Source organism: Mobula hypostoma, chromosome 3 (assembly GCF_963921235.1).
Source record: "Mobula hypostoma chromosome 3, sMobHyp1.1, whole genome shotgun sequence".
Classification (NCBI taxonomy): Eukaryota; Metazoa; Chordata; class Chondrichthyes; order Myliobatiformes; family Myliobatidae; genus Mobula; species Mobula hypostoma.
The window spans coordinates 40,957,372-40,976,489 of NC_086099.1; the positions used below are offsets into that span (position 1 = coordinate 40,957,372).

General features: G+C 39.8%; 1 protein-coding gene across 5 annotated transcripts in view; it reads right to left on the reverse strand.

The window, feature by feature from the left end:
• LOC134343948 (ADP-ribosylation factor-like protein 15) overlaps positions 1–19,118 on the reverse strand; it is a 278,874-nt gene that overhangs the window by 20,834 nt on the left and 238,922 nt on the right. The window contains exon 5 of one of the 5 annotated variants that reach the window (XR_010017346.1): positions 15,778–15,968. The exons of the other annotated variants lie outside the window; for them this stretch is intronic. The gene's annotated coding sequence lies outside the window, so the exon portion shown is untranslated. The remainder of the gene's footprint in view (positions 1–15,777; positions 15,969–19,118) is intronic. 5 annotated transcript variants of the gene reach the window in all.

A 19,118-nucleotide genomic window follows, 5' to 3' on the forward strand; every position in this document is an offset into this window, starting at 1 on the left:
AACCAAGAGTTATGATTATGCCCTGCAATTGGTAAATTTTACATTAAAAGTCTTCTCTTATAAAATTGACTTTGAGCTTTTAATACAAATCAAATTAAACACAATTCTGAATTGCAAGTATCCAGGACTAACCACTCATAATATATTTATTATTCAATATCAAGAGAGGAGCTTGGTACTTTATGGCCTTTGGATTAGTCTATAGTAAGACTCGCCAACTGTTAACTACTTTCACACGAACAGCTGATGAAAAACTTATTTCATCAATATTAAGCTTGCTATCACAGCAAAAAAAAAGATTTCAATGTGGCACACTCATCTGCTATTAAACTAAGCAATTAAACAATTGCAGAAGAGAGGTTGCCTTTAGTTATATCCGATTTCAGCTAGCAACATTAAACAAATTGCAGCCACGAAGTAATGTCAAAATAGCACAGAGCAAAATTTGCAAATACTGAGATGAGCAATTGTGATGTCTGAAAATCTTGTTTAAAGTCAGCACTTGCAAAATAGTCTAGCAGAAAATTTTGAAAATTAAAATGCTTACAAAGAAAAAAAGTTACATGTAAAATGGTTTCATTAATACCTTGGGTGTCTTTACAATTCCAAATCATGCAACTACAAATTGAAAAAAACTGTCATTGTAGTCATTTGCCTTTTCATGAGCTAGAGTTCAGATGGAAAAATTAAGTGTTTAAATAAAAAATATTTTGAACACAAATTAGAGTATTTAAGAATTTAACAAAGAAGCTTACTAATCAAAAATATGCAGTGTATATCACCTTTGGATATATTAATATCCTTATGAATCAGAAAAATTCTGAGGCAGAAGGCAGCCTTTCAGTGCATTTCATTAGTACTAGTAATACCATTCTGAAGTATTTAAGGTTAAGCATCCACCTTCTAAATGTTATTTTGGATCAGTATATCATAATGCATTTTGTTAATCGAAAAATTAGAACAATGGAGCAATGCCATTTGTCTATGCATAAGAGCAGCAAAAAATAAGCTGCAGTAAATAACTGATCATTTGGTGACATCAAGTTTATCCACCACCAAGGACTCAACTCATCTGGGACATGCCCTCTTCCCATTACTATCTTTGGAGAGGAGGTACATGAATCTGAAAGCCCACACTCAATGATTTAGGACAGCGTCTTCCCCTCTGCCATCAGAGTTATGAACTGTCTATTGCTGCTTTTAAAGTGATGAGAAATTTGGAAAGTAAAAGTAATCCTCTATTTTTACAAAGTATTAACTTAAAAACCATAAGGCAGTAAGTTAAGAATAAGATAAATACAAGGAAATCTTCAAAGATTAACAAAACTGGATTCAGAGTAAGAAAGCAATATAGACTGCAATCCAAAAAGCTGATGTGCCAAAGAACTTTGCTCAGTTCAGTCATGATGTGTCAAAACAAAAAATAGCAACAGCCAACTATTCATACGTATCTGCATGGTTTACTTGTGGTTCTGTATGGGTCAGCACATAGCTCACTCCTCTCTGAATAAAAAGATTATAAGATTTAACGCCGTATCACACTGATATCACATGATAAGTTATGGTCCTCTGTTGAAAAGCACCATGATTCCAATTGGCAGTTTCCTGTAAGCTTATGGATATTATATTCAAAACTAGAGCAGGTTCTTGTGGTGCTCCACTGAACATTCTTTCAGATCACCCAAATCTTCACGCTGTTAGGATGTTGCAATAACTATTTGCTTCAACAAGTTACTGCAGTTATAAAAGCATGAAATAGTTTTCACATTAAAAGTGCTATATAATTGTTAGCAATACTTGAAATTGAACACAATGTAGCAATAGAAAATGATTCATCACTACAATTATATTTAACCTAACAAAAGAAAATGAAACTTCTGTTCTGCATACACAGAATCTGAAAAAAGACAATGAAGAAAGATGGGAAAGTGAATTATACCAATTGGAAGAAACTGCTTTGGCAAGAAATAGAATTGCTGCTCAACAGGCAGTAGTGGAGCAAATAATATCTATTTAAAGAAAGTTGCATTTATTACCTCAATATGGAGATTATTTACAGAAGAAAAGTTTGCAAAGATACTCTAGGCTTCATTTCATGATGCACTCAATGGCCAGTATACAATAAAACAAATGTAGAAGAGATTTTGAGAGTAATTGTAGTACTGCTTGAGAGAGCAGGGAAAGGGGGAGACAATTTTGCAACAGAGTGATAACTCCTTAGTCAAAATATCCACCACTTTAACTTGTTTAAAAAAAACCTCATCACCTCCAGAGATCTCCCTTCTACGACTTCTTACCTTATTGTTCCCCATCTCCCTCCCCGCTGCCCATTTCTACCTCCTACTCAAGTGTCACAAACCAGGCTGCCCTGGCAAGCCCATTGTTTCTGCCTGCTTCTGCATTACTAAACTTGTATCCTTGTATCTTCGACTCCCTCTTCCTTCCTTCCAGTCCTTTATCACTGATATTCATAATACCACACATGTCCTCTACCACTTCAACAACTTTCAATTCCCTGATGCCCACGGATGACCAGACCCCTGTAAAACATCTGTCCCCCATCTGGAAGGTTTCAAGGGTTTCCATTTCTTTGTGAAAAACAGAGCCAACTAGCTCCCCCACTATTTCTGGCAGAACGCATCCTTGGTCTCAACAACTTCTCTTTCTGCTCCTCCCACTTACTCCAGACTGAAGGTGCGGGGCCCAGATATGCCTGCTTTTGTTGGCTACATGGAGTAATCTATGTTTCAAAACTATACCAACAATGCTCCCGATCATCCTTTCCATAACACCAATAACTGAATTAATGCCACTTCTTGCACACGTGCAGAGTTCATCAATTTCATCACTAACAACTTCCACTTTGCCATCAAATTCACTTGACTGGTCTCTGACATCTCTCTGTCCTTTCTTAATGTTTCCATCTCCACCTCAGGAGACAGATTATGCACTGACATCTTCTACAAACCCACTGACTCCTACGGTACCTTGACTATATTCTTCCCACCCTATTGTTTGCAAGGACATGATTCCCTCTTCTGCGTCTGTTCTCATGATGAGGCTTAACGCTCTAGAATTTTTTTTCAGAAAACTGAGTGTGCCCCCACACAGCTATCAATGTAGCTCGCTTCTACTTCTCATATGTCTGCCCTTGTTCTATCCCTGGCACCTCAACCTTAAGCATAACATGGACAGAGCTCCCCTAGAATTCACCTACCATCCAGTGAGGTTATGCATCCAATATATAATTCTCCACTATTTCTGCAATCTCCAACAGGATCCCACCTCCCTCTCTCCCATCCTCCTCTAAGCACTTATCCCCACAAATGCACTAGATATTAGATTTACCCATACACCTCATCCTTCACCACCATTCAGGGCCCGAATCAGTCTTTACAAGTAAAGCAGTCCTTCACACATAATTTCATATAGTGTTATTTAATGCATCAACCCTGCCAATATGGCCTCCTCTTCATTGGTAGAGACCAAACACAGACTGGAAAATTGCTTCATTGAACATCTATGCTTGTTCAGCATACCAGCCAAGGAAATTGCATTTTCCATTTCCACGCCAACATGTTTGTCTACTGCCTCTCTCACTGCCAAAAATGCAGATTAGAGGAACAGTACCTCATATTACACCTTGGCTGTCTCCAACCTGGACACTTGAACATAAAGTTCTCTAACTTCCAGTACCTCCTTCCCCTAATTTCTTCCCGGTCACACTAGCCCCTACTAACCCCTTCCCCCTTCAGCAAGCACCCTCTTCAACTGCCCATCATCCAAACATTCCTTCAGCTGGTTCCTCTCCCCACCTCCTTCCTTTCGCTCCATGATCAGATCTCCCATCAGACTCCATCTTCTTCAGCCTTTTGTCATTTTCATCTGTCACTCCCCAACATTTTACATCATTTCAACTCTCTTCCCATCCTCAGTTGCCAATCAACTCATCCCTGGATCCACCTATCACCCACCAACTTTTGTCCCCACCTTTTTATACTGGTCATCTTTCTTTCTTTCTTTCCAGTCCTAATGAAACATATTGACCCAAAACATCAGTTTTCCTTTTCCCTCCATAGATACTGAGTTCTTCCAGCTCTTGTGTGTTGTAAATGGTGGACAAGTTTCTTTTTCTGCCTTCAAGCATAAAGAATTATAATTGGCATTGTAAGAAAATATCATCCTTTTGAGCTCCAGGACTGAACAAAGATTTGAGCTATTAATCAGAAGAATACTGATAGACCAGAATTCTAATATTTGCTTAAACTTCCTCCTTTGACAACAGTTTGAGGGAATTCGTCAAGGAAGAAATTTGAGATTTCAAAACATTTTTTTTCCAGAGCCTTAAAATGGATTACACACATTGCATTGCTTCAAACCAGAATAATCTACCTTTGTGCACGATCTACATAAAACTGACTTGTTTCATACTAAGCCTGCTTTCGAGACAGAATCTTTTCCATGACAAGATAACAGTGGCACAAATCCACACAAAAAAAATACTTGGCACAAATTGGACAGTCCTCAGTTGATGACAATGATAACAAGTGGCACAATTCTCTCCAGAGAAAATGGACTAAAAATTGAAGTGTAAGAAAATGAAATTCTTCATGTTCTAAATCTTTAGTGGATTTGAGAATTAGCTAACTGAAATAAATTAGTCAACAGTTTAAAAACAAACTCCAAGAATGTGTGAATCAAGAGAGATCATACTGCAACCTGGAAAAAGGAGACAGACAGTCAGGCTGATAAAGATACGACATGTGCTACACAAAATTCAAGATGGTTTAATGTGATTTCCAGTACACAAATGTTAAGGAGAACAAAATAATTGCTACTCCAGATCTGGTGCAGCACAAAAAAAACACAAGAACATAATATTAAAAAAAAACAATACAGGTGTCCCCCGCTTTTCGAACGTTCGCTTTACGAAACCTCACTGTTACGAAAGACCTACATTAGTACCCTGTTTTTGCTTTCAAAAGGTGTTTTCACTGTTACGAAAAAAAAATCAGCACGCGATAAAAGGCAGAGCGTACCCCGAGCAGCCGCTCTCCCCCGGATTCGGAACGGCATTGCTTAAACACGTTGCATTGAGCAGCCGTTAGCAAGAGAAGTTCTAAGGTGTCAGAAAAGCCAGAAAGAGCTCGTAAGGGTGTTACACTTAGCGTAAAACTAGACATAATTAAGCGTTTTGATCGTGTGAACAAAGTAAGGACAACGTGAGTTTGGCTTGTGGAAGCTGACGAAGGTGATGTTGAAGAGGTTTTGGCATCCCATGACCAAGAACTTACAGATGAAGAGCTGATGCAATTGGAAGAGGAAAGGATAACAATCGAAACCGAATGAGTAATGATAAAGTACGACTTTAATTTTGAAAGGGTACGTCGGTTTAGGGGATATTTGCAGGATGGTTTGAGTCCTTACAAATTACTGTGTGATAGAAAAATGCGCGAGGCTCAGCAGTCAAGCAAGCCTTCCACATCAGCCACAGCAGACAACGAACCTCCACCTGCGACATTGAGGCGGGCAGAGATAGAAGATGATGAGCTGCCTGCTCTAATGGAAACACACGATGACGAGATGACACCCCAGTGTCCCACCACGCCAACCCCCAGCCACGGACAGATACCGATTTGTGGAGAATGCAACGGTAGCCGGTAGGCACACAGCACATCTTTAAGAAAAAGGCCGAAATAAACATGCTAATTAATTAGGTGCTGCCGACATGTAATTATCGGTCCAGATCAAAGACGATGCAATCAGAAATCGGCACTGATCTGGGCCGACAATTACGTGCCAGGCGGCACCTAATTAATTAGCATGTTTATTTCGGCTTTTTTCTTAAAGATGTGCTGTGTGCCTCCCGGCTACCGCTGCATTCCTGCATGCTTCGCGGCAATGTATCACTCCGTGGCCTGGAGGGTGGGGGCCACTGCACCACCCAAACTCCGATGACTCAGTCTAACACACCACCATCAGTGTGCTCTGCGCTTTCCCAATTCCGGTAAGTGATAATACACTGTACATACATTATTTCTACTTTATATCGGCTGTGTATTTATACGTGTTACTTGGTATGATTTGGCAGCTTCATAGCTTAAAGTTTACTGGAGAACGCTTGCGCCATGTTTTTGCCAACAGCGCTTGTGTGAGATTTTCACTACGGAGAACAGTTCAGTAATGATTGTGGAAAAGTATTTCTACTTTATATAGGCTGTGTATTTAGCATATCATTCCTGCTTTTACTATATGTTACTGTTATTTTAGGTTTTATGTGTTATTTGGCATGATATGGTAGGTTATCTTTGGGTCTGCGAACGCTCACAAAATTTTCCCATATAAATAAATAATAATTGCTTCTTCGCTTTACGATATTTCGGTTTACGAACCATTTCATAGGAATGCTCTACCTTTGGATGGCGGGGGAAACTTGTAAATAGAAATACATGAGATAGCTTATATACCGTACATAAATTGATTTTATGTCCATGAAGTGATGCTAGGCACAGGAGTGTTTGTACATCAGATGACTGCCAGGCAATGAGTGAGTATTTCTGAGATAGGTTAGCAAATGTTGTTCCATTGTTCAATACAGTTAATAGGGATAATCCTGGGAATTGTAGACTAGTGAGTCTTACATAAGTGGTGAGCAAATTATTGGAGAGGATTCTTAGAGACAAAATTTATGAGCATCTGGAGAAGCATAGTTTAAGGATAGCCAGCATGGCTTTGTGGCAGATAGGTCATACCTCAGGAGCCTGACTGAATTTTTTCAGGAAGTAAATAGACAAATCAAGGAAGGTATAACAGTAGATATGATGCCTATGGATTTCAGTAAGGAGTTTGACAAGGTTCTCTATGATTGACTCGACCAGAAAATCATGAAACACGGGATTCAGGGAAACTTGGCTGAAGGTAGTAATAGATAAGAGTGTATTCTGCCTGAAGATCTGTAACTAGTGGTGTTCCCCAGAGCTCTGTTCAGAGACCCCTGCTCTTTGTGATTTTTTTTTTAAACATAAGTGACTTGGAGGGCAAAGGTGGGCACAGAAATGGCAGCTGGAGTTCGAAGATCGAACTTGAAAGCAGAGTACAACATTAACACCAGAACTCTTAGCAACGTGGAGGAACAAGTGGATCCTGGGGTCCAAGTCCATAGATCACTCAAAGCTGTCGTGCATATCCATAGGATAGTTAGAAGGCATATAGTATGTTGATCTTCAATAGTTAGGAAACTGTATTCAAGAACTGCTAAGTAAGGATACAACTCTAAACTCTGCTCTCCGTAAGATGTTTTTATGGTCTCCCTATGACAGCATATGTTTCCTCTGAAGGTTCTGGTTTCCTCCCACATTCCAATGACTTGTAGTTAGGCCTAGTGAGGTGTGGGCATACTTTTTTGGTGCTGGATGCGTGCCGATACTTGCCCAGCACAATCCTTGCTGACTTGACAAATGAAGCTAACTTTAATTCTAACCCCTGTTGGACCATCATCATCATCACGTGTCGTGCTGTTAAGACGATAGCAATCATGGTTTATTACCATGATTGTTTTTGGCAAATTTTTTGACAGAAGTGGTTTGCCATTACCTTCTTTTGGGCTGTGTCTTTACAAGACAGGTGACCCCAGTCATTATCAATACTCTTTAGAGGCTTTCTATCATCAGCTGCTCATATGACCACCAATTGCTCCCATGGTTTCATGTGACCCTGATTGCAGACTAAGCAGGTGCTACAACTCACCCAAGGGTGACTTGTAGGCTAGTGGAGGGAAGGAGTGCCTTACACCGCCTTTGGTAGAGACATATCTCCACCCTGTAACCCACCTGTTAAACCACATATGGAGTATTGTGTTCACTTCTGGTCACCCCATTATTTGAATGATATGGAAGCTTTAGAGAGGGTGCAGAGGTAGTATACCAGGATGGTGTCCTGGATTAGAGAACTTGTCTTATGAGGAAAAGCTGAGCAAGCTTGGACATTTTTCCTACTGAGCAATGGCGGATTAGAGACAACAAAGTAGAAAAAAGTTTAGGGAAGATATCAGAGGTCGAACACTACCAAGATGGTGATAGAGGCTTATACAATAGGGACATTTAAAACCCTTAAGTAGGCACATAGATGCAAATGAAAATCAAACATTATAGGCTGGTAAAAGAGAAAGGTTAAATTGATCATGCGGTCAAGATGGTGCAAAGTTGTGACTTCCATTGAGTCGTAGCTCAGATTTAGTTGTGTTTTAGTTGTTTTTTTAAGTTTCATAGAAAATGGTTTTGGGTATAAGAGGTGAGTTAGAGATCAGGTTAAGGTTTAGAGACAGGGATGGGGAATTAGAAATCAGGCCCAGGTCTCAAGTCAATGCTCCACTTTGAAGATCAGCAATGGATGCGGTCTGGAAGTCACCCCAGGGTCAGTGAGTTGTTGGTGGGTACCAAAGTTAGGGTTCCATTTGGGCAAGAAGAATGCGGTTCTTTGAACCCCTGGGTTTGGGAATTGGTGAGACCAGAGTTTGAGGCCTAGTGGTCAGTGATTGGTGGATCCTTGGGTTTGAGGACGAGGATTGAGACCCAGAGGTCGAATTGGAAGTTCAGACATTGTGGCCCATTGGCCAGAGTACCAAGGCTGCGAATCTCTGAGTCCATTGGGGAAGTTGAAGTCCAATGTCAGTGAGCCTGAGGCTGCTGGAGGCTGGAGGCCCAAGAAGCCAGACTCTGCTAGGGTTAGATGATTGTGAATGTGCATTGGGGAGAGGGAGGATGTTGTTATCTTTTTGCTTATTGTGTTCTGTGTTGTTCTGCCAAGCATTGTAGGTTTGCAATGCTGGCACCAGAATGTGTGGTGACGCTTGCAGGCTGCCTTGCGCACACCACTGGGTGTGTTGGTTGTTAACACAAATGATGCAGTTCACTGTATGCTTTTATGTACATGTAATAAGTGAACTTGAATCTTGAGGTCAGCACAGGATTGTAGGCTGAAGGGCTCGCACTGTGCTGTACTGTTCTAAGATCCCAATTGCCTATATATGAAATCTGCCTCTTTTTCCTAATCAGAGTCTCATCAGTATCGAGGATTTCTTAATCTTAAAGGCCTTGCCCTTCTCCTTCTAAAAAGAACATGCTGGTTGTGAAATCTTCTCTCTCTTTTAAAAACCTCCTTTTACCTGCAAACATCCTCTCCCGATCGACCTTTACTAGTTCTTATTTAATAGTATCAAAATTAATCGTGCCTCACTTGGGACTGTGGACAAGAACTATTTTTTTCATATCTAATTTAAAATTAATATAATTATGGTCACTGGTCCCAAAGTACCGTAACAATTTTACTTTAATTTCTCAATCAGAGGTCATGTTGTCCCCTCCCTAGTACTGCCATCCACATAATGCATAAGAAAACTTTCCTGGAGACACTTAATAAATTCCACTCCATCCAAGCTCTTAGCACTATGGCAGTACCAAGGAAGTTAAAATCATCTACTGTTTAGAACCTCATTTGAAGCACCTACCATATGAAACTAAAATGTTCAGTCAGTTAAGATACTACCTAGGTTTCATCTATAACAAGAACTGTGTGAATTATTCTGCATCAAGATTCACAATTTGGGTGGGGACACTATTCTAACATTTTTTTTTAAAAGCACTCAGAGAATGGTTTTGGGGACATAGAGCTGAGGGAGAACTATATCTACCCTTAGTGATATCCTATCCCGACTTTTTGAACACTGTCTTAAGATGATAACTTCCAAGTCCTTCCTGTAAATGGGATATTAAAGCACACTATTCCAACTTTATTTCCAAATCAAAATATTTTACAACACAAGCTAAAATTGGATATTAGTCCTTATAAGAATACAAATAATCTACTTTAATATTTAACAAAAGTTTAGTTTCAATCATTTTTAACACAACAAAAAAAATGGATACCGACTTAATGGATTTTGACTATTGTGCTGTTTCTGGATTGTGATTGTGACATCAGGAAGTTATAGAAGCCAAAGCATTCACTTGTATGAACCACAATGAAAACCGGAGACCTTCCAAAATTGCACTTGTACCTTTTAAAATTAATATTACTCTGATGTATTTTAGTTCTTCTCATTTTCCTTCAGGTCCCCCACATCACTTATTATTTCACAGATGAAAGGACAGAAATACATTTCAAGGTTTCTGAATATGACATCAACCATACTTTATGCATCTGAGGCCACACATAGTTGGATCATTCAATAATCTTTCCTAGAAGATTGAAGAGGCACTTTGTTAATCATAACAGATGGAAATACACAGAAAAATATTTAACTTTGGAAAGACACAAATAGCTTTTACATGGAACATAACATCATATGATGAAGGCTCACTCCTGAAACATTAACCTTTTCAACACTGATTGCTCCATAGCATGCTTGCAATAGCTGCTTTTATCTGCAGCATATGCAATTTTATTAGTTTCTATGAGAATTGGTTAAGTTCTGTGCCTTCAGAATTTAAAAAAAATTAAATTTAATTGTTGCAAAAGAGGTGTTTTGGCGTGCCATGGTAGAATAAAAGATTTGAGGGTTTAGTTTCCTATTAGAAACTGGTTGCTCAGTTATACGATCAAATGCACCTTTATGAAGTACTTCAAGATGAAGGAACAGATTTCACTTAATTTATGACAAGGAAGAAAATCACTATACTATCTTTAGTTAAGGTATCTGCATTATTCAACATTGTATCAGCTAACCAGTGCAGTTATTGAAGCAATTCTGCAGAGTTTCAGGAGATATTTGGAGCAGATGGTCCAGGGGACTTACATATGCTTAAAATTCAGTCATCATCACGATGATGCAAAACAGAGATGAGAATGCAATTTTAAGTGAATGTCAAATAAAAGTTTTAGTCTTCTTGTTTGTATGTTTTGCCAAATAAAGTCTCTTAAAATAAATAACTAAATGCAAGCACCCTATAGAAATAGCTTTAAAAATAACTAATGAAATTTGTTTTTTGCCAGTGATGTTAAACCTGATTCTGATTCTCAAAATTCAAATGGCTGATTGAAACATGTCTTTGATTTATACAGCAGGGCAAGATTGTCAAGAGCAGGGGTCCCCCAACCTTTTTGCACCGTGGACCAGCCGACCGGGCCGGGGGGGGGGGTGGGGTTGTTAATCACGACCAGATAATAGGTGATAAGTCAACAATAAGTCACTTATCAGTGGCTAATACACGCAATTTTGTTTCTAAAAGGGTTTATCTAATGAATTTAATATTAAACACTCAGCGCATAATTTCCTCGCATGAATATAGTGATGTCAATTATAAGTCAAAAGGAGGTTCCTTATGTCCAGTCTATTCTGCAATTTAGTTTTCATTGCATTCATTGCAGAAAACTCGGCTTCGCAGAGACATGATGTTGGAAATGAAAGCAACGTTTTCAGTGCTTTCATGGCTATCTCAGGATACTCAGCCTTGACATTGATCCAGAATGCCGGCAGAGATGTTATGTCAAACATACTTTTCAGCGCACTGTCATTTGCAAGCTCGAGGAGTTGATCTTCTTCCTGCGCTGATATGGATGATTCACCAGGGACATTCACAAACGGGTCACGGACCCATTCCTTTGCACGTCTTGGGTCATTTGCGGTTAGGAAGTAATGCTCAAATTCTGTCGACAGCAAAAATAGGTGATCGTTCACCAGCTGTGAGAAGGACGGTGCAGCCTCAGTCTCTCCCAAAATCCCAGCTAATGTTGGGAACAAGTCAAATATGCCCCTGTCCACTCACCGTCCCCACAGTTCCAGTTTGGCTGTGAAAGCAGACACTTTATCTGCCAACTTGAAGACAGTTGTCATTCTCCCCTGAAGTGACAAATTGAGTTCATTGAGCAGGCTGAAGATGTCATACAGATAAGCGAGTTTTGCTATCCACTCCTCGTCACTGAAGTGTGCTGCCAGTGGTGACTTCTTTCCTGAAAGAAATCTCTGTAGCAACTCTCTTAACTCAAAAACCCTGGCCAGGGCTCTCCCCCTTGATAGCTACCTGACTTCAGTGTGTAAGAGAAGGTGTCTGTGCTCTGCATCCATTTCCTCGCAAAGCTGCTCAAACAGACGTGAGTTAAGGGCTTTTGCTTTGATGTGATTGATAACTCCAATAACATCACTCAATACACTGTTAAGATCAGGTGACATTTTTTGGCTAGCCAGCATTTCCCTGTGTGTGACACAGTGTGTAGACTGGCATTCAGGAGCAACCTCTTTGATTCGGGTAGTGAAATCAGACTCGTTAAGCCATTCCAACAGCTGTGCTTCGATGTCCTCCGCTATGTCATCGATTCTCCTTGAAATTGTGGTAGCTGAAAGAGAAACCTGTGCCATCTTGTTAGCTGGTGAATGCAGCAGGCCAGGCAGCATCTCTAGGAAGAGGTACAGTCGACATTTCGGGCAGAGACTAACTGAAGGAAGAGCTAGTAAGAGATTTGAAAGTGGGAGGGGGAGGGGGAGATCCAAAAAGATAGGAGGGGAAGGGATGGAGCCAAAAGCTGGACAGGTGAATGGCAAAAGGGATATGAGAGGATCATGGGACAGGAGGCCCAGGGAGAAGGAAAAGGGGGAGGAGGGGGGAAAAACCCAGAAGATGCAGAAGATGGGCAAGGGGTATAGTGAGAGGGACAGAGGGAGAAAAAGGACAGAGAGAGAAAGAATGTGTGTATATAAATAAATAACGGATGGGGTACGAGGGGGAGGTGGGGCATTAGCGGAGGTTTGAGAAGTCAATGTTCATGCCATCAGGTTGGAGGCTACCCAGACGGAATACAAGGTGTTGTTCCTCCAACCTCAGTGTGGCTTCATCTTTACAGTAGAGGACGCCGTGGATAGACATATCAGAATGGGAATGGGACGTGGAATTAAAATGTGTGGCCACTGGGAGATCCTCCAGAGGCATTTGTTTTTTACTCATCCAGTAGTTGTAGGTTAATGACCAACTGATGTCCTCGCGTGAGTAATGACCTCGCGTGTGTTCAAGTTCAACAGTGGGTGTGACAGGGTATGAGGAAAGGTGCAGTTGACTCATATCGTTTCCTCGTGGCCCGGTAGCACATGCTTTGCAGCCCGGTACAGGTCCGTGGCCCGGTGGTTGGGACCGCAGGTCAAGAGCATACTCTTGACTTCTGCTTCACATCCTGTGACAGGAGGACGGATCTTCACATTTCATGAAAAACCTACATTTCCAACATCCATCACATGACAATTCTGTTGTCGATAATCACATTAGAACTTTTCAAATACACCAGTGGGTCAATTTCATAGCCAAAAAAAAAACCAAAAAACATTATACGCCACATTCCTCCACATTTTTTTCTACCTGTTAAGGCTTACAATCTCAAAATGTATCAATAGAGATTCCAGGAAAGACTACACATTGCTAGTACCAAGAAAGCAAGTACTACCTGGCTAACCATAATCAAAAACAGCATCCAGAAACAGGAAGATAGCTTCCACACACCAGCTTATGAGATGGTGGATTCTTGCTTAAAGCCTACAATTCAAATGCGCAAGTGCAAGGGCATGGAAGAATTTCCACTGAAAGATGCTGCAAAATATCCCTATGCTGAACTGAAAATTTAATCAGTTACAATTGCAGGTCATCTGCTAATCAACTATCAAAGACCTGATAATTCAGCAAAACAAGGTCCTGAAATTCTCACATAGATGTATGTACTCATATAACTACTGTCAGAACTGTATGTGCAGAAAGTTGTAGATGACATGGTCCAATCACAAACGAGAAAATCTGCAGATGTTGTAAATACAAAAAACACACGCAAAATGCTGGAGGAACTCAGCAGGCCAGGTAGCTTCTATGGAAAAGAGTAAACAGTCAACATTTCGGGTTGAGACGCTTCATCAGGACTGGAGAAAAAAGATGAGAAGTCAGAGTAAGAAGATGAGATGCGGGGAGGAAGGAATGAAGAGCTGGGAAGTGGATTGGTGAAAGAGATAAAGAGCTGGAGAAGGGAGAATCTGATGACCGAAGTCCATGGAAGGGAATGGGGAATGGTGAAAGGGGGGGGGGGGGAACATTACTGGAAGTTTGAGAAAACAACGTTAATGCCATCAGATTGGAGACTACCCAGACAGAATACAAGGTGTTGCTCATCGTGGCAGTGTAGAAGGCCATGGACTAACATGTTGGAACGGGAATGGGAAGTGGGATTAAAATGGGTGGCCACTGGGAGATCCTGCTTTTTCTGGTGGATGGAGCATAGGTTTTCAGTGAAGCAAAGACATGATCACAGATATCAAGATTTGGGGAATGAGTCTGGTTGGTAATCTGTGTACTAGCATTGTGCAATCAAAATATTGCTGACATTTGGTTTGAGATGAAAATAATACAATTCAAAAACTAGGAACTTTTAGATGAATCGTGGAGAAAATAAGACACAGAAAGAAAAGGCCACATTGCACAAATGTAAGGAGAAACTAATGCTCAGGTTTAAAGTGACTGAGGACCATTAAGTCACCTCTCAATGCTAAACAACACAGTTAAAACAAGGGCAGAATAGAATCTGTAGAATCAAACACAGCCATGAGATGCTGTATCAGGAGGGATCTTAATAAAATAATACTCTGATATATTTTTTATTTTACTAAACTGCATTTTATGCTTTGATGGACAATAGCAATGATTTTCAATGATCTGGCTTAAAAACATTTCCATTTCAAACAAAATAACAGATGTTTAATATTTGCTTGGAAACTGTAATGGAATTTTTTTTTAAAGTAAATCTCTATTTGGAATAAAGTCAATATGTCAACCAATAAGTACTACTCCAAACATGCAATTCTTTTTGTGACTACAGAGGAAAGTTACTATAGATTCATTTCATGACATGTTTTGAGCTAAGGAAAAGTTCTTCATTATTTCATTGCAAAACTATGTAAATAAGCATCAATTTCCAACATTATTTAATTGTACTATTTAAAATAAATCATTAATGTGGTAACTAGTTGTTGCTAAATTGACTGATTTCTAACTAAAAAGACCTGAATCTAATGAAAAAAGCATGATACACAATCTTAATACCTATATGTAAGCAGAATTGCCTGATTCACTTGTGCTGATTGATGCTGTAGCATTAGGATAATTATTGTAAGCACATACAACTCATACTAAGAGAATCACTGCTTAAGCCAATATTTTACCAAATCGCTTCAGAATTGCTGGCTATTATTTTCGTAGCTAATACTGAAAAAAAGGCTTCACTACTAAAAAGTCACTATCATTGCAGGACTGCGATGGAAGAGATTGTGTCCCCGTTTATGAATCAAGACCCAGAGATCCTGTTGGCTGATATTGGGGGCCAGAGGTTGAGCATAAAGCACCAATCAATACAAGAGGCAAGTGCCAGGAAGATGGTGGACAAGGTGTAAAATACAGACAATAACAGAAACATGACCTAGCAAGATATGTCAAGGTGAGAGATCCAATATTTGCACCTGCTCCTCAATGGTCCTGCAATATTCAAATTCCTCAGATGTACTTACAAACATATCCCCTTATTCAAAGGTGGGCAGACTGCACATACATAATACCTCATGTAATGTTCTGTATAGTTTTAACATGACCTTTCTGGTCTTCTGTTCTATTCCGTAGCCTACTAAAAATATCCAGTATGCTTTCTTAACCATCTTAACTACCTGTTCCAGACATTCATTTCCATGAATCTCTGATCTTTTACAATTTTTGTTATCTTTCTTTTGTGTATACCTGTATTGTTATCTATCAGCAAATACATTACCTCACTGCTTTGAATTTCATTTACTATTTTCTGCTCATTCAACAAGTCCCTTGAAATGTTGTTTAGTTCCATGGCTTTCCTCCTCTGAATCAACCACACAGTCAGATTGTAAGACGGAGACACAAGACAGTCTAGATGCAGGAAACCTGGTACAATACACAGCTTGAGGAACTCAATGGGTGAGACAGCACCTATAGAGGGAAATGGACATTATTAAGACTGGAAAGAAAGAAGGAAGATGGCCAGTATACAAAGTGAGTGTGTTGGGGGTGGGGGGAGGGGCAGGTGGTAGGAAGGCTGGCGGGTGACACGTGGATCCAGGAGAGAGGAACTGATATGAGGTTAGGGACGGGGGTTGGGGGGTTGGAAATGATGTAAGAAGCTGCAAGATGATAGCTGAAAGTGACACAAAAGCTGAGAAAATGGAATTAGATTGGAGAGGACAATAGACCATGGAATAAAGGGAAAAAGGTGAGGAGGGGAAACTGACAGGAAGACTGCGTGGGCAGGTAAAAAGGGAGTGGAAAGAGAAAGGTGAAGAGGCTAATAGGATAATGGAGAAAAAGGGAGATGGGGGAAGAGAATTGGTTCCCAGAAAATACAGAAATCAAATTCATACGCTTAGGTTGCAGACTTCAACAGGAGAATAGAATAGAGGTCCTCCTCTAATCCACGTTTAAATTCACCTCAGCTGTAGAGAAGACTGAACAGACATGTCAGTGTGGAAGTGGAAATGGAAATGGAATTAAATACTTGGCCAACAGGACCAAAGGTGCTGAATGAAGCAAGTCCCAAATCTGTGTCAGGTTTCACCAATGTGAATCCATTGGTGTCATCATTGCATCTGGTTCTCCATGGAGGTTGCATGGGAAGTACTGTATACAACAAATGGCTCTGTTGGATTTACATGTGAAGGGCTATTTCACCTGGAAGGATAGTTTAAGGTCCTGAATGGTCGTGAGGGAGGTAGTGTAGGGACAGGTGTAACATTTAGTGTGGGAGAATGATTGGTGGGGAGGAACAAGCAAATAAGGGAGTCACAGACTTTGGAAAGCAGCGAGTGAAGGAGAGGGTTAGATGTGCCTGTTGCTGGGATTGAATTTAATTGAATTCTTTATTATTGTCACATGCATTTAGATATAACAAAAAGCTCGTCTTGGATATTGTTTGTACAGACTTTTTTTTTGCCGTGCATAGAGGTAAAACAATAACAGAATGCAGAATAAAGTTTAACAGCTGCAAAGAAAGTGTAGTGCAGCCAAACAATAAGGTGCAAAATGTATTTCCAGAACACCTTCAGTCTCACTGCCAGGATATTGTTGGTTCCAATTGCCATTGTTATATCTTTTGCATATGATTAGCTCTCACAAGACTCATTACATTCCCTGCTTAAATCCCTGGCTTTTTTGTTTGACCTTTCATTGCTTTGCACCATTGACTATACCTCTGGTTATTTTGATTTGTGAAAATATTCCACATCACTTTTCGCATTTTATACTCTATCCAAACCCCTCCGCCCCATTGCTACTAAAAGATCTGTTTGGCCTGACATCCATTCTATTTTCTACCTTGAGGTACGCTTCCATCAAAAATTCAACATTGAAATGGTAGTCTGTTGCAGTGGGTTAGGAATTATTTGCACAGAAAATTACTGTAATATGACCTGAACCATTCTGGATAAATAATTGACTCAGAAGGTGATTTCAGGACAAAACTTGGTAGTGGAATTATTCTTGGGTTGCTCTAGCCAAGAGTAAACATAGTCAGCCAAATGGCTTACCTCTTTGCTGCAAAACTCTGAGGTGCTGGTGACAACATTGCTAAGCCATATAGTTTGAAAGCTGTATCAAAATAATAAAAATTGTTTACATGGAAAGTATACGATATGTACATACAACCACTAGTCTTTTCCATGAAGTTCATTTTAATTCTCATCTTTTAATTAGCATTATTGCTAGTCTGGCCAATTTTCATTTTCTCTTATTATTGAGCAACTGTATATTTCCATAAGAGTATCTGCCATTCATTTCTCAATTTACCAATCAATTGTTGATGTTGAAAAACCCATTTCGCAACATTTTGACAGCCTTATTCATATTATATTTTTTAATAATTGAAGCAATCATCTTAATTACTCTATTTTAAAACCTGACAAAAGAGAGTTAAATTATAAGTAATAAGTCTGAGCTACTTAACATTGAAATTTTCCTATTTGTTTGCAGTCATATTTCTGAACCTTCAATGACGTTCTAGTTCTGCACTTCAAATTAAAATTTGGAAATCACCACCAGCACACGATCCACATGTCCAGTTATTTTAGCTGTGATTTTAGACTTGCAAGGCCAAGAACACTGTTCATTAAAAATAATATTCTGCAGTAATAATGTTAATTTTTGAAATAGTTGAGGATTTAAAACAAAATACCTCAACATCAATGACATTCAAAAGCAATCGGAAAACTTAGCAGTTTTGACAGATAGTGAAGCTGAGGTTGAAGCTTTGCCATCAAATATTTTCCAGCAATTTCTTGGGTAGGGATAATTCTGGTACCCCTAAGTATAATTAAGTTGTGTTAGACACTGGTGCTATGGAAAGCTTGTTGATGATATTTGTAGGGTAATGTAATGGGTGACAGACGACATATTATTCATAATAGAAACTGTTTCACAAAATTCCACATTGGTGACCCTGGCATTCTTGGATTATTCCAGTTACCCAATGACACGTTGACCAACACAGTTGCTTTGAATCTGCCGGTCTTGGGAGCAGCAAGCTACCACGCAATTTGCACAGACAGAAGGAAGCCCAACTCGCTTAGCAAAAAATCACCACGGACAATACCAAATTTTACTATATTGTTGCATTGCTAAGTAGCACCACTACAGCCAGAATGCTGAGTGTATTAGAGGACCTGCCTGCACATGATAAATATGTCACTGTGAACACTGACCTATTATAGACTTTTGGACTGACTGAGTTCAAGTGTGCCAAATAATTACTTTCCTAGCCTGGCCTAGGTGATGTTAACCATATAACAATTACAGCATGGAAACAGGTCATCTCGGCCCTTCTAGTCCGTGCTGAACTCTTACTCTCACCTAGTCCCACCGACCTGCACTCAGCCCATAACCCTCCATTCCTTTCCTGTCCATATATCTATCCAATTTAACTTTAAGTGACAACATTGAACCTGCCTCAACCACTTCTGCTGGAAGCTCATTCCACACAGCTACCACTTTCTGAGTAAAGAAGTTCCCCTCATGTTACCCCTAAACTTTTGCCCTTTAACTCTCAACTCATGTCCTCTTGTTTGAATCTCCCCTACTCTCAATGGAAAAAGC